Below are 14,874 nucleotides of genomic sequence, written 5' to 3' on the forward strand. Positions count from 1 at the left end.
GTTGAATGTTGCTTTGATTCTTTGCAAGACCTTGCTCTGTGATTTCATAATTCAATACAAGCTGAGCAGTTACAGTCGCAAAGGTCAACCATCCGTTCAATCACTTACTTGCTGGTGTGCTTTCATTTGTTTTCTGTCTTTGGGGAGCTCCAGGCAGCACATATGAGGTTGTCCTACTTTGTTCTCACAATAGCCTTCTGAAGTGCATGATTTATTTCTCTATGACCAATCAAGGAGCTTCATGGCTGAAACTTGGGTGTCCACAATCTCTCTTAATCTGCTGTACATTGTAGAAACTGGGATAACAAAAGACTGGCCTGTGAATTCAAGGTGGTTCTTGCTAACTGGGCCCTGTCTTGATTCACATGCATTGATCGGACCTTTTACATGCAACCAGCATGTGGAGGCTCTGGATCCTGTACCCAAAAGTCTGCAGACTTTTGGCAGGACACCAATCCTGCATATGAAGCCTCTGATGCACAATGACTGATCCATGCAGAGAGAACGAAGGAGGGCTGGCATTGTTATCCCAATCACCCTCTCCATGCAGTGAGTGCACCCACTTTAAGAATATCTGCACAAATTACTTCACTCTCATTGTCTTCATTTTTAATTCATAGCTATCTATCTGTCTATTTCTCTCCCACCCTCTTAATGAACGTGCACCACACAGGGCAGCTTGTGGCAATCTAAAATCAAAATAAAATCAAAACGCATTGAAATACAAATAATACAATGATAGCATTACATAAAATCCTTGGCATTTAACATCCTTTTTAAAAGTAGCAAGAGCCAAGATCGCAGGTGAAAAATAACCTCCACTGTTTATACTCAGCAGTCAAAATTCTGCTGGAATAGAACTGTACTTTTCAGCCAGCAAACAAAATCTCGAGGGGTTACTGGAGGTCGGATGAAGTATTTGACCCCATGACCCCCACAAATTAAGAAATTTATCCCAACTCCACAAAAGTCCCCAAGCCGTTCCCACTTTTGTGGGAGATGACCACAAAGGCATTGGGGATAGGATTTTGGCACAGAGAATTACAGAAATACACCCTGAATGTCAAATCAAGTTTGCCATGGGCTTGTGTTTATTTAAGCACACACATTTATTTAGAAGTTGAACAAGCAACAGTGGCTACTGAACTATGTAATGCAAAAGAATAAAGAGTCAATCTGATCCATTTACTCATTTATGCAAACTTGTTTGTTCTATAATCACAATATCCCCCGCTTTGAAATGATGATAAATACCGCTTCAAAGGATAGAGAGCACGAAATAAGCTGACGTTGTAGAAAAGGCAAATGAAATAAAAAAAAGAGGCATGGGACTAGAGGAAAGAAATACACAAAGAAATGGGGGGGGGGAGCCCACCATAATTTAAATAGAATAATTGGAAATACCCACAATAGAGTTGAATAAACTTATCTTCAAGACCGTGATTTCTTATTGTAATCTAGGCAGACCCATAATGTTTTGCTGTTATTGCATTAAACTTCTTAAAATATGAGTTTATATGCTGAATTTTGAGTTGTTGCAGAAAAAGAAAAAGAAAAATGAAACAAGGGGAACAATGCATACCCAGAGTTCTGTGCAAAACATCACTGTTTTACTCTTAAGAATCGGCTTCACGCCACAGAAATTATCAGTTTTCAGATGTGACTCTGCTGATCCCCTGTTGGGGGAGAAGGGAGAAGGAATAGGGCACCGTATTTTTCACTCCCTAAGACGCACCTGACCATAAGACGCACCTAGATTTTAGAAGAGGAAAACAAGAAAAAAATATTCTGAACGAAACAGTGGGTGTATGATTTTTGTGGTTCATGCTGTAGACACAAATATGATATGTGATTTGTCGGTGAGTTTGGGGTACCCCAATGCTAAAATCCTGAGGATCCATGTGGACTCGTGCTTTGTAACCACATTTTTGCACCATTACGGCCCCACGAAACAGTGGATGTGTGTGTGTTTTGGTGCAGGCTGTAGCCACGGACATGCTATGTAATCTGATGGAGAATTTGGGGTGACCCAATGCAAAAATCCTGAGGATACAGGTGCTTTTACCTCCCCCTCCCAGGCAGCCTCCTTTATCTCTAGAGTCCCTTATCTCCCTCTCGATCCCTTGCCGATCAGCTGTTCAGCGGCTTTGTTTCAATACCCCCTTCCCTCTTGTTTGCCTTAGTGTCTTTTCCTTAGCTGGAGCAGTTTTTTGCTCCTCCTTTTCTTCTAATTTCTCTCCTCATTGCTTTAATCTTCCAGTCTCCTCTCCTTGCAAGTTCGCTGTCTTTCCCTCCCCCCTCCACGATCTGTTTTTTGCCTCTGGGCAATTCGGCTCCAGGGACCACACATTTGCTTCATAAGACGCAAAGACATTTCCCCTTACTTTTTAGGAGGAAAAAAGTGTCTTATGGAGCGAAAAATACAGTACCTTCACATCATCCTTACCCTCACAGGATGAGCATGACCAAAGCAACCTGCATTGTTCAGGTGTTCAGTTGTGTATATGCAGTGCCTGAAAAGTGGACCACCATCACCACCTCTCCCTCTGTTCTGGCCAGTATATTGTGTATTGTTTATATTGCATTGATATTTAAGTTTTATTTGCACCTCTCTTACCCCACCTATCTAGGAAGTGTTTTAAGTGTATGCATACATAAATCTTAATATTGAGTAATCATTCCCTAAATAGCCATCATTTTTGGTACACAATGCGATTGGCAAGGAGAACCTGCAGAAATGACGCAAAACCCCAAACATACATTAAGTAAAAGAGAAACATCGTCACCCATCCCCATCCCCACCCACCATTGCCCCCTCCACCTCCCCCCCCCTTTTCTTCCTAATGTAACACTAACGTCTCAACAAATGAAATTGACCTGTAGAAAATGTAACTTGGAAAAAGAGACATTGCACATACTTTTGTAAACCAAGAAATCTTTATAAATTATTAAAAAAGCAATAAAAAGAAGATAAATTTTCAAGAGCTCAGACAACAATGTAGGAAATTTTCTTGTTAGAATACCATCAGACCAATGTCTCAGTCCCATGCGCACTTACCTGAAATAGAAGTAAATCCAGCTGAGCTTACTGAATGAGGCTTACTTCTGAGTAGACATGCCTAGGATTGTGCCGAAAAAAAACTGGTCGTCACCCAGAAGCTGTGGAAAGAAAATAGGTTTTTTTAAGTAGACGCTTTCAGCGAACACCTGGAAATGAAGACTTTGATTAAGAGTCACTTCTATAGATTCAGGCAGAGAAGGTCATGCTTTGCTAACACATAGGAGTCATCTGAAGAATATTATTACCGTGATGGATGAGAGGAAGGCCGTAGATTTAGTATACTGTTAATTTGACAAGCGTCTGCCATTAGAAATTAATGGTTAAAGCAAGCAAGCAAGGAGTAGCAGGTATATTAAAATCCCAGTTAGAATATCTTTCCTAATGAGACATACTAAGAGCCGACTTCACCATTATGCGATAATTCAGTTATTTTAGTTATTTTTGGGAGCAGATTTGCAGCCGGGTTTGAAATACAGATTCACTCTGGGTTGCAGCCAATGTTAGTTCTACTCAGTGTAGGCTCACTGAAATGAATGAGCACAGCTTTGTTGTTGTTGCTTAGTCGTGTCTGACTCTTCATGACCCCATGGACCAGAGCACGCCAGGCACTCCTGTCTTCCACTGCCTTCTGCAGTTTGGTCAAACTCATGTTTGTAGCTTCGAGAACACTGTCCAAACCATCTCGTCCTCTGTCGTCCCCTTCTCCTTCTGCCCTCCATCTTTCCCAACATCTGGGTCTTTTCCAGGGAGCCTTCTCTTCTCATGAGGTGGCCAAAGTATTGGAGCCTCGGCTTCAGGATCTGTCCTTCCAGTGAGCACTCAGGGCTGATTTCCTTAAGAATGGATAGGTTTGATCTTCTTGCAATCCATGAGACTCTCAAGAGTCTCCTCCAGCACCATAATTCAAAAGCATCAATTCTTTGGCAATCAGCCTTCTTTATGGTCCAGCTCTCACTTCCATACATCACCACTGGGAAAACCATACCTTTAACTATACAGATCTTTGTCGGCAAGGTGATGTCTCTGCTTTTTAAGCTGCTGTCTAGGTTTGTCATTGCTTTTCTCCCAAGAAGCGTCTTTTATTTTCGTGACTGCTGTCACCATCTGCAGTGATTATGGAGCCCAAGAAAGTGAAATCTCTCACTGCCTCCATTTCTTCCCCTTCTATTTGCCAGGAGGTGATGGGAACAGTGGCCATGATCTTAGTTTTTTTGATGTTGAGCTTCAGACCATATTTTGCGCTCTCCTCTTTCACCCTCATTAAAAGGTTCTTCACAGCTTACTTTGGTCTATTCATTTAAATGGGTTTCGTCTGAGTAGATTTAGTTGGATAGAACCCCTTGTTGCAAGCCAGCACCTTTGAATTCAGTTCTGGCTTAAGATGGAGAATGCCACTTCTGTTAGCCAGCCCTCTGTGGCAGCTCTTCCCCTTTCCAGGCAAAACAAAGAAACTTGCCTTTCGTCCTCTGGCACCAAAAAAGGAAGGGTGTGTTTTGGGTACATAAGCACATCCCTTATGAGAACAGCAGAATGCCTATTGTTGGCTCCCCTACTTTTCATCTCTGAGACTGGAAATTTCAATAGATTATTAGCAGGAACCACCAAAGGCTGTGCTCCAGAAATAAAATACAAACTTTAGTAGGCAAGGCAAGGATTGTTATGTGGCTGTTGGAAAACAGGGAGCTTTCTGACTACAGAACACTGTTCAGTGGCAAGGCACATGCTGTGCCCTGGGTTCAAACCATGGGATCCCAAGGTGGGCTTAGAAAGACGCCTGCCTGAAACTCTGGGGTTAGGCTCTTCATATTTCCCCTTGGCCTCCGCTGCCATTTTCTCTGGCATTTCTGAATATTGCGGGGGAGGGGCAGTTTTATGCAAAAAATATATAGGCGTTATATCTTTATTTACTCCAGTTTTTATATTGCGCTTCCCACAGCAAGCTTAGAGCAACATACATCGTCCACTCCCTCTCCCATAATCCTCCCAACAATCCTGCAAGAAAAGTTAGGCTGTCAAATAGGGATTGGCCCAAGGTCACTCAGTGGGTGAGCGGGGATTTGAACCTTGATCTCCCTGATTCTTGCCTGACACTCTGACCCAGTGGTATAGATTACAGAACTTCAAACCCAGGGATTCAAACCTAGTCCTCTAAGCCTCTCTGCCTGGCCTTCAGAGAAAAAGGTTCCCTACCCATGCTCTAACCACTACACTATGTTTGTTGCAGTAAGACTTGAGAATCCCAGGACAATACCAGCTCAGCAAACCTTTGCTGCTCACTGCTTGATTGCTGTTCACCCCTCCTCTTTGCTTGTGACAGCGACATGCATCCAACCTGTTTCCCATTTCCCCTCTTTGGCCCCCAAACTCTGAAGATTGGTATCCACTATTCTTTGTTTGGCTTTGTTCGCTAAACCTACATATTTTGGGGCATAAATAGGAAAGATTTTTCCCCACCTGCAGCGTTTAATTTCGAAATGAGTATTCTCATTACAGGCAAATGATTTGCTCTCTCAGGAAAGGATGCTGAAAAGACACATTCCCTGATATACCCAACCTCATCAAGCATCTCGGTTCTTGCTTCCAGCTGTAAATAGACTCAATGCGCACCTGCCTGCCGTGAACTTCGCACACACATTTCTTCAAGATGTTAAAAGCCTGCTGGTCTGGACTAGGCAGGCCTCTCCTCTTGTAAATTAGAATCCACATCCTTTCCCTCCAACACATTTTCCTCCAAGCTGGATAACCATAGCAAAAAAGGAAGCTGGTAGATTCCATTGTCAAAAGTAAATATACTTTTCTCTCCCAGTTCCTCTGTCATCCTTGGTTTGGTTGAGTGCAAGGCGGTGTGTGCGTGTGTGCGCAGAGATGACAGATGGCTTCTGCAAACTAATCACAGATAACATTGTGTGTGTTTTTCGTGTAGTACATGCATTTCCAGGCAAATTACGAGCTGCTTTCATTTAATATTCTCCCTGCAAGAAGCCGGACGCTTTAATAGAATGTGGCATGCTCCAAGGAAATGCACAGTGGACCCACACAAATGCAAATTGCATTAAGACATGATTAAACCCGGTGCTCTGTAAGAAGCAACATTACAGATAACAGTGGCTTGCTGATTTGGGAATCTGGGTATGCGTGTGCTTTGTGGAGCATTTGAGGTGGTGCAGGCAATGATGAGCTTTCTTCCCGAGGCACAAATTCCAAAAAGAGGTTTAAGAAGTCGGGTCCTGAAACTTGTATATTGGAGCTCATTTGTTCTGCGCATGCCTGGGAGTGGCTTGCTTACTACTGCATTCTGCTTGGCAGGCTAAGCCGGCATTTCCCAAGCTATGTGCCAAGGGAGCAAACTAGCATGCCGCAAGAGGGGATGGCAAGTTCCTTGGGAATCAGCTCAACAGTAGTGTCCACTACTATGTGTCCATGCGTGAGAGAAGGCCCCTCTGATCCAGCCAGTGTGGTGTAGTGGTTAAGAGCGGTAGTCTCGTAATCTGGGGAACCGGGTTCACGTCTCCGCTCCTCCACATGCAGCTGCTGGGTGACCTTGGGCTAGTCACACTTCTTTGAAGTCTCTCAGCCTCACTCACCTCACAGAGTGTTTGTTGTGGGGGAGGAAGGGAAAGGAGAATGTTAGCCACTTTGAGACTCCTTAAAGGGAGTGAAAGGCGGGATATCAAATCCAAACTCCTCCTCCTCTTCTTCTTCTTCCTCCTCCTCCTCCTCCTTCTACTGATGTCAGGATGGAGATACCATCTCCATTGGAGGCTTTATAACAGAGGCTGGCTGGCCGTCTGTCAAGGGTCCTTTAGCTGTGATTCCTGCATTGCAGGGATTGGAGTGGATGGCCTTTGACACCCCTTCCAACTCTACAATTCCTTGATTCTGTCTTAAGGGAGACAATCCCAAAGTGTGCTTAACTCTCCAGAGAGCAGGTCCCATCCCTTAGCTTTGTCTAACTTGGCAAAGGGGAAGATAATTAGGCAAATTTTGAGAAATGCAGAGCTAAGGCAATTCAAAATAATAATTTATTATTTGTACCCCGTCCATCTGACTGGGTTGCCCCCAGCCACTCTGAGCAGCTTCCAGCATATATAAAAACATAGTAATACATTTAAGCCTTAGAAACCTTCCCTATACAGGGCTGCCTTCAGATGTTTCCTAAATGTTATATAATTACTCATTATATAGGGACGCGGGTGGTGCTGTTGTCTAAACCACTGAGTCTAGAGCTTGCTGATAGGAAGGTCAGCGGTTTGAATCCCCACGACGGTGTGAGCTCCCGTTGCTCGGTCCCTGCTCCTGCCAACCTAGCAGTTCGAAAACACGCCCAAAAAATGCAAGTAGATAAATGGGTACCTCTCCAGTGGGAAGGTAAACGGTGTTTCCGTGTGCTGCTCTGGTTTCACCAGAAGCAGCTTGTCATGCTGCCCACATGACCCGGAAAAACTGTCTGCGGACAAACATCGGCTCCCTTGGCCAGTAAAGCGAGATGAGCGCCACAACCCCAGAGTCATTTGTGACTGGACTTAACTTTCAGGGGTCCTTTACCTTTACCTTTACTCATTGTATACCATCTGATGGGCATTCCACAGGGTGGGTGCCACAACCAAGAAGCCCTCTGCCTGGTTCCCTGTAGCTTCACTTCTCTCAGTGAGGGAACTGCCAGAAGGCCCTCAGTGCTGGATCCCAGTGTCCAGGCTAAACAATGGGGGTGGAGAAAGATGCTCCTTCAGTACTGCTTGCCACAGAGCAAAAGCCATTCATTACTCTCTTCTGTTTGAACATTAATAGAAATCCTATAGAACTTGCCCCACTGCAGAATTTCTTGCCCCGTCTCCATTCCCCTTAACTAATGAGTGGCTAACATGGTGTCATCCAGATGTTATTACACTCCAACTCCCATCAGCTTCAGCCAGCCTGGACAATGGTCAGGGAGAATGAGAATTGTAGTCCAGCAATATCTTGAGGAGTAAGCTACCCTGCCCTAAATCTTCCAGAAGGATGCCTGCTAGTCTCAAGTGCCCAACACACAGGCATGTTCAGTAAGGGAAAACTGCAAGCTTATTCCCTATTGCAACTTCAACAGACTGTGAGCTGTGGCTGACCATTAGCACCACTGCTGAGCTAATAACCAATAAACAGCAGCTTGTCTTCTCAGCCACTCCTCCCATTCCACCAAAAGATAATCAGCTGACCAGCCCATCAGTTAAAGGCAACCCCCTCACAGGCAGGTTCCACTGGATTTTATTTTCTCCTTCATTCATGCTGGGATTATCTTAATGTCTGCTCTCTAAACAGGTCATTAAGAGCTTTTCTGATATAAACTGTAATTCTCTTGGTTTGTTTCTTGGGTTTTTTTTGTTTTTTAAAAAACAGGTTCAGCATCAGGCAGCCCTATTCTCTTTGATGTCAAGTGGGGTGGACGCAGTCAAGTATGGCAGAGAATGAAGAACTATTGACAAGATGGGTGTGGCGATGCAATGGCAAGAATGTCAGATTTTTAAACAGAAGCAGAAAAAACAGGACGTCTTGAGAAGTTAGGTGAGTAATTCAGAAAGCTGTATTGAAAAATGTAATTATGCGGAAACAGTGTAACATGTCTCTAATGTTGAAAAAACAACAGCAACAACAACATCCTCAAGAGATTAATTTATTATGTGTCTCCTATCTATCTATCATCTATCTATCTATCTATCTATCTATCTATTGCTATTCAGGTCTTCTCCTCTATGTATTTCCCAATGCACCTCCATATTCCCATTGGCACTGCCCCTCATGCTACGGAAAGGGCTCTCTTTAAAGGCAAACCTAGTATATGTGTGCAAGCTCCTTCTGTGCTGTAGAATCCTAATCTTGCAGGATTCCAAATTATGGGAGAAGCCTTCATGTGCCAAGACCAAAACATGGATGGTGAGAACAAGGCCTGAGGCCAACAGTTAACAAGAGACGGGTGTGTTAAAGAGGTTGTGTGTTAAATGTGCTTGGACTTATTTCAGACTGGGGGATTTGAACAAAAAGAGAGAGAGAGAGGTGGGACCATGTTATGAGAAGGGTTTGCGGTATGAGTGACAGAAAAGAGGACTAGATCAGGTTGTTATACAACACAATCCTAAGCGTCAACATAAGAAATGCCTACTGGCTTAGGCCAATGGCCCATCTACTCCAGAATTTTATTCTCACAGTGAACAGCCAGATACCGAAAGAAAGCGCACAAGGAGGACTTTGTTTCCTGCTTGGCAGGGGGTTGGACTCGATGGCCCTTGTGGTCTCTTCCAACTCTATGATTCTATGATTCTATGATTCTACAATGGCACTCTCTCCACTTCTGATTCCCAGCAACTGGCCTTCAGAGGCAGAACAGAGCCATTGTGGCTGGGAGCCATTGACAGCTTCCCATTGGTAGCAATCACTACCTCTTCTGAGAGTAAATTCCATGATTTAGGCATGTGAAGAAGTACTTTCTTTGGTCTGTCCTGAATCTTGGGTAAATAATAATTTAAAAATTATTATTTATACCCCACCCATCTGTCTGGCTTGCCCCAGCCACTCTGAAGAAGAAGAAGAAGAAGAGTTTGGATTTGATATCCTGCTTTATCACTACCCGAAGGAGTCTCAAAGTGGCTAACATTCTCCTTTCCCTTCCTCCCCCACAACAAACACTCTGTGAGGTGAGTGGGGCTGAGAGACTTCAGAGAAGTGTGACTAGCCCAAGGTCACCCAGCAGCTGCATGTGGAGGAGCAAGGAAGCGAACCCAGTTCACCAGATTACGAGACTACCGCTCTTAACCACTACACCACACTGGCTCTCTGGGCAGCTTCCAGCACATATAAAAACATAATAGAACATCAAACATTAAAAACTTCCCAGTATAGGGCTGCCTTCAGATGTCTTCTAAAAGCTGTGTAGTTCTTTATTTCTTTGTAATCCGCTGGGAGGGTGTTCCACAGGGAGGACATCACTGCTGAGAAGACCCTCTGCCTGGTTCCCTGTAACGTCTCGCAGTGAGGGAACCACCAGAAGGCCCTCAGAGCTGGACCTCAGTATCTGGACAGTATCTGTTGAGAGATGCTCCTTTGGGTATACAAGGCCGAGGCCGTTTAGGACTTTAAAGGTCAGCACCGACACTTTGAATTGTGTTCAGAAACATACTGGGAGCCTGTGTAGATCCTTAAGGCTGGTATTATATGGTCCCGGCAGCCACTCCCAGTCACCAGCCTAGCTGCCACATTCTGAATTAGTTGTAAATGTCACTGACGAAAATGGAAATTATTCTATTGTTGATGTCCATAGGTTTGCTCACCTAGAGAGGAGGTTGACTGAGGGTTGGTTCAGTTGGAGGAGAGTAGGTTATGGACTGAGCCATAATGGGAAGGAACAGTAGAAAGTTCTGCCTGACTTTGTGTACAGAGATCTGGTTCGCCCAGTTCTTTGTCTTCTACTGAGAATTCAGGAGCAGGTTTTATATGCCAGCTATGGCTGTGTTACAAGAGGCAGTACTCCTCAGCTACAAGCTGCATGGAGTTGCAGCTGATCCCATTTGCCATATGGCATGATATTATTTATTATTTCCTCTGGGAATGTGCTAAGGATTAAAAGAGAAGTGAACATTTCAAGGTGAATAGAATGATAATCAGAAGTTAACCTACTGTAGTCCTTGATAACACCAGTGTGTTATCTAATTGAGATACGGCAGAGGGGAGGAGTGAAATACCACAGAGAGCTTGGTGGACGATTTTCAAGGCCCTAGTGCTGAACAGACAATGTAATCCTATTAGGAACATCTGAACAGGAAGAAATCTCCCAACTATTTTATTTAAAAGCCCCTCAGACAAATCAAAAGTAATCAAAGCTGAGAAATCCCAAGCTTTTCAACAATTGCAACGCAACTATGCATCAGATTTTCTAGGGTAATCTCCAAAAAATGTTAATCCAATAATCTCCAAAAGAGATTCTCCATATGCGTAGCTGTAGCAAATATGTCCACAGGCTGAGTGGTATTAACATTAACAAAAATTCATTTACTGAAAGGGATTAAAGAAAAATATTCTTAAATTATTTCAAAATTGGGACAAGTGAGAAGGATTTAGCAAGGAGGAAGAGTGGAAAAACCCACAGATTCTTTTTTAAAACAAAGTGTCAGGTTAATCCACTGTGAAAATAATGCAAATCTAATTTAAAAATGCAAGTGGCTTTTAATAAATGAAACAGTTGCCTGAAGGAAAGCTGCTAGCTAAAGATCCTAGTTATTTTTGTTTTGGTTTTGACTGTGCATTGTTGTTGTTCGGTCGTTTAGTCATGTCTGACTCTTCATGACCCCATGGACCAGAGCACGCCAGGCACTCCTATCTTCTCCTGCAGTTCAGTCAAACTCATGCTGGTAGCTTCGAGAACACTGTCCAACCACCTCATCCTCTGTTGTTCCCTTCTCCTTGTGCCCTCAATCTTTCCCAACATCAGGGTCTTTTCCAGGGAGTCTTCTCTTCTCATGAGGTGGCCAAAGTATTGGAGCCTCGGTTTCAGGATCCTGTCCTTCCAGTGAGCACTCAGGGCTGATTTCCTTAAGAATGGATAGGTTTGATCTTCTTGCAGTCCATGGGACTCTCAAGAGTCTCATCCAGCACCATAATTCAAAAGTATCAATTCTTTGGCGATCAGCTTTCTTTATGGTCCAGCTCTCACTTCCATACAACACTACTGGGAAAACCATAGCTTTAACTATACAGACCTTTGTCGGCAAGGTGATGTCTCTGCTTTTTAAGATGCTGTCTAGGTTTGTCATCACTTTTCTCCCAAGAAGTAGGTGTCTTTTAATTTCATGACTGCTGTCACTATCTGCAGTGATCATGGAGCCCAAGAAAGTAAAATCTCTCACTGCCTCCATTTCTTCCCCTTCAATTTGCCAGAAGGTGATGGGACCAGTGGCCATGATCTTAGTTTTTTTGATGTTGAGCTTCAGGCCATATTTTGCACTCTCCTCTTTCACCGTCATTAAAAAGTTCTTTAATTCCTCCTCACTTTTTGCCATCAAGGTTGTGTCATCTGCATATCTGAGGTTGATGGTATTTCTTCCGGCAGTCTTAATTCCAGTTTGGGATTCATCCCGCCCAGCCTTTCGCATGATGAATTCTGCATATAAGTTAAATAAGCAGGGAGACTATGCATTATCCTGGTGTTAAAAAAAGGCAAATAGTTTGTCCACATCCATTCTTGGTTCACTTTCAGACTGTGCCTTTAAACAGTGGGTTCCATCTTCATGCAGCTTCATTCCATCTCATTATCCCACTTGTGACCTTCTGCAGCAGTGACAGAACCGAAGCACTCACTGTGCCACTGTGTCACAGAGCTCAAGGGACAGCGAGCTTCTTTGCCTGCAAATACCCACAGAAAGGAGCATAGTGAGCTGCCATATACCAAATCAGACCACTGGTCCACCAAATTCAGTATTGTCAACACTGACTTGCAGCATCTCCTCAGGATTCCAGACAGGGGTCTTTCCCAGTTGTGTCTAGACATTCCAGGAGTTGAACTTGAGGATTTTTGCATGCAAAGCATGCGCTCTGCCCATGAGCCATGGCCTTCCAATGTGTTGTTGTTGTTGTTTTATTTGAAACCCCATGGCCTTCCTTAAATCTCAGTACTCCATACCTGGAAATGAATCTAGGACTCTTATGCATGTAAGCAGAGCTTTCCAAACTTCAGGTTAGTGACTCACTTTGTAGACATGCATCATTTTGTGACACTGTAATTCAGCATTACTAGCAAACCAGAGGTTAAACTAGCCCCTTTCCATCCCCAGGAGGAGCGCGGAGAGCATTCAAGTGACACACTGCAGCTGGCACACTGTGTGTATCGCGACACACAGTTTGGAAAGCTGTGATGTAAGGCATGTGCATAACGGTGGTCATAGTAACATTATACAGAACCAAAGACAGAACCTACCTGGTCAGAGCTATTTCAGTTTTTGCCTGTGTATTCTCCTGGAGTAAAAACAAAAAAACAAAAGGGCAGATGCTTTATCCACATCCACTAATTGATATCAGAATATGTCAGGGTATTTTGACATTGATTTCCAGATGCAGCAAATGCCAACAGTTAAAACGTAAAGGGTCACACACTTTAAATAACAGCTTGAAGTTAATTGGTGTCCAAAACGTGTTTTGGAAGCCAGTGGCATTCAGTAGGACAAGCTGGTGTTGCTCACCTGCCTTCCGAACACCGAGCATCACTGCTGGCTCCCGAGAGGCAGAGGAGTGAAACTCAAGATTTAACAAAGAGCCCCCGGCAAAGTAAAGATTCTCCTTGTTTGTTGTCGCTGCTGTGTTTTTCATATGCGCCATAGGTTTTGTAGTCTTAAGGCTGTATTTTACCTATTGCAAAAATCAGCTCAGAGCCTGACCTGTCCTCATTCCATCTGCTGGAGTTAGGCTGAAGGCTTATAAAATATTTGGGAATAAAGCACTGGAACAACTGTATTTGATTTGCTCCGCATCTTCTGCCGCGTTTACTTCTTGGACGGTGAACTATTTAGTCAAGTTTCTGTGTTTTGCATTAAAATAATCCTGTTGCAATGTAAGAAACTGGCAGGCTATGGCAAAAAGAGAAATTGCCCTCACTACCAAATTGAATTCTGTGGGTTTGGACTTTAAATACTGCAGCACATTCCAAAGGCATCTCACGGCATGAAAGATTTAAGTGGGTTCTTTTAGCAATGAAGAAAGTTGCTGTGTATTCAGTGGAAAACTTTGGCTATGAACCATCGGATGATGCGCATGCATGGCCAGCTGTGGAAAAGGACACCATGTGCCCCGTGTTCTCAGAGCATGTAGCCTATGAGGGACACTTCATGTGGAGCTCAGCACGGCAGTTTCTTTTACCATACTATTGGTTTATTTAGAAAGGCTAAGTTCTCCAGGGGTTATCTTTTATTGCTACAGATTCTAGAGGAGTAACCCTGTTGGCCTTTTGCCACAAAAACAGCAGTGAGTCATGTGCCATCCTAAAAACTTATTTTGCTGTAAGCTTTCATGGGCTAGCGCTCACCTTATCAGCTCCTGAATTGATCACTTAAGCAGTATGTAGGGCTATGCATTGGGCCCTGCAATCCAATTTTGGACCCGAATCAGGTGTTTTGGAGCAGCCCCAGACTGACCCACGAGGATCTCTGACTGACCTGACCCAATTCAGGGGCATTGCACAGTGTTTAATTGGGGCTTAAACCCCTAATTAAATGTCGTTGGAAGGTGGGGGTGCATGCAGGTTGCTTGTATATCTGCTCCCCCTCCCCTCAATGCCAGTCCATCAATCCTTTTGACAGCCCTGGTGGGTGGGTGATCTGGGGCTGCCTCTACCTGTTCTGGACAAATTATGGGTTGAGCTGAATCACTTCATTTATGGTTGCCATATTTCAAAGAGTAAAAACCTGGAGACCCCAAAAGTTGTTGAACTTTTTTTAGGAAGACCCCCAAAATATGAGCTTTTTTGGGGTAAACCCTAAAATTATTGAGCGTGGGGGTTTGTTTTTTGTTTTTACAAAAACACCAAAAACACCGCGATTTTTCGATTGACTTGCTTAAGATCCAAGGCAAAGCGCCGCCTTTCAGAAATCCCCCCTGGACATCAATTCCGCCTTTGAAATCCTGGTAATGTCCGGGAAAATCCATACTTGTGGCAGCCCTACTTTATTAGGTTCTGAATCAGGGATGTAAAAAAATCTGATGCAAAGCCTGTCTGTGTGTCCTGGTTGTGAGTTGAACACATATAGAACCCCTCTTGTTACAGATGTTCCCCCTCACAAGACAGCATAAGAGAAAATGGC

The 14,874-nt window shown here is 43.8% G+C and overlaps 1 protein-coding gene across 2 annotated transcripts in view; it reads left to right on the top strand.

Moving 5' to 3' along the window:
• The window catches only part of B3GALT1 (beta-1,3-galactosyltransferase 1), a 323,903-nt gene that overhangs the window by 144,403 nt on the left and 164,626 nt on the right, over positions 1-14,874 (top strand). For both annotated transcript variants that reach the window (XM_081183120.1, XM_081183119.1), the window contains exon 3: positions 8,435-8,599. The gene's annotated coding sequence lies outside the window, so the exon portion shown is untranslated. The remainder of the gene's footprint in view (positions 1-8,434; positions 8,600-14,874) is intronic.

The sequence above is a fragment of the Podarcis bocagei genome (genome assembly GCF_964188305.1).
Source record: "Podarcis bocagei genome assembly, chromosome: 1".
In the NCBI taxonomy this organism is placed as follows: Eukaryota; Metazoa; Chordata; class Lepidosauria; order Squamata; family Lacertidae; genus Podarcis; species Podarcis bocagei.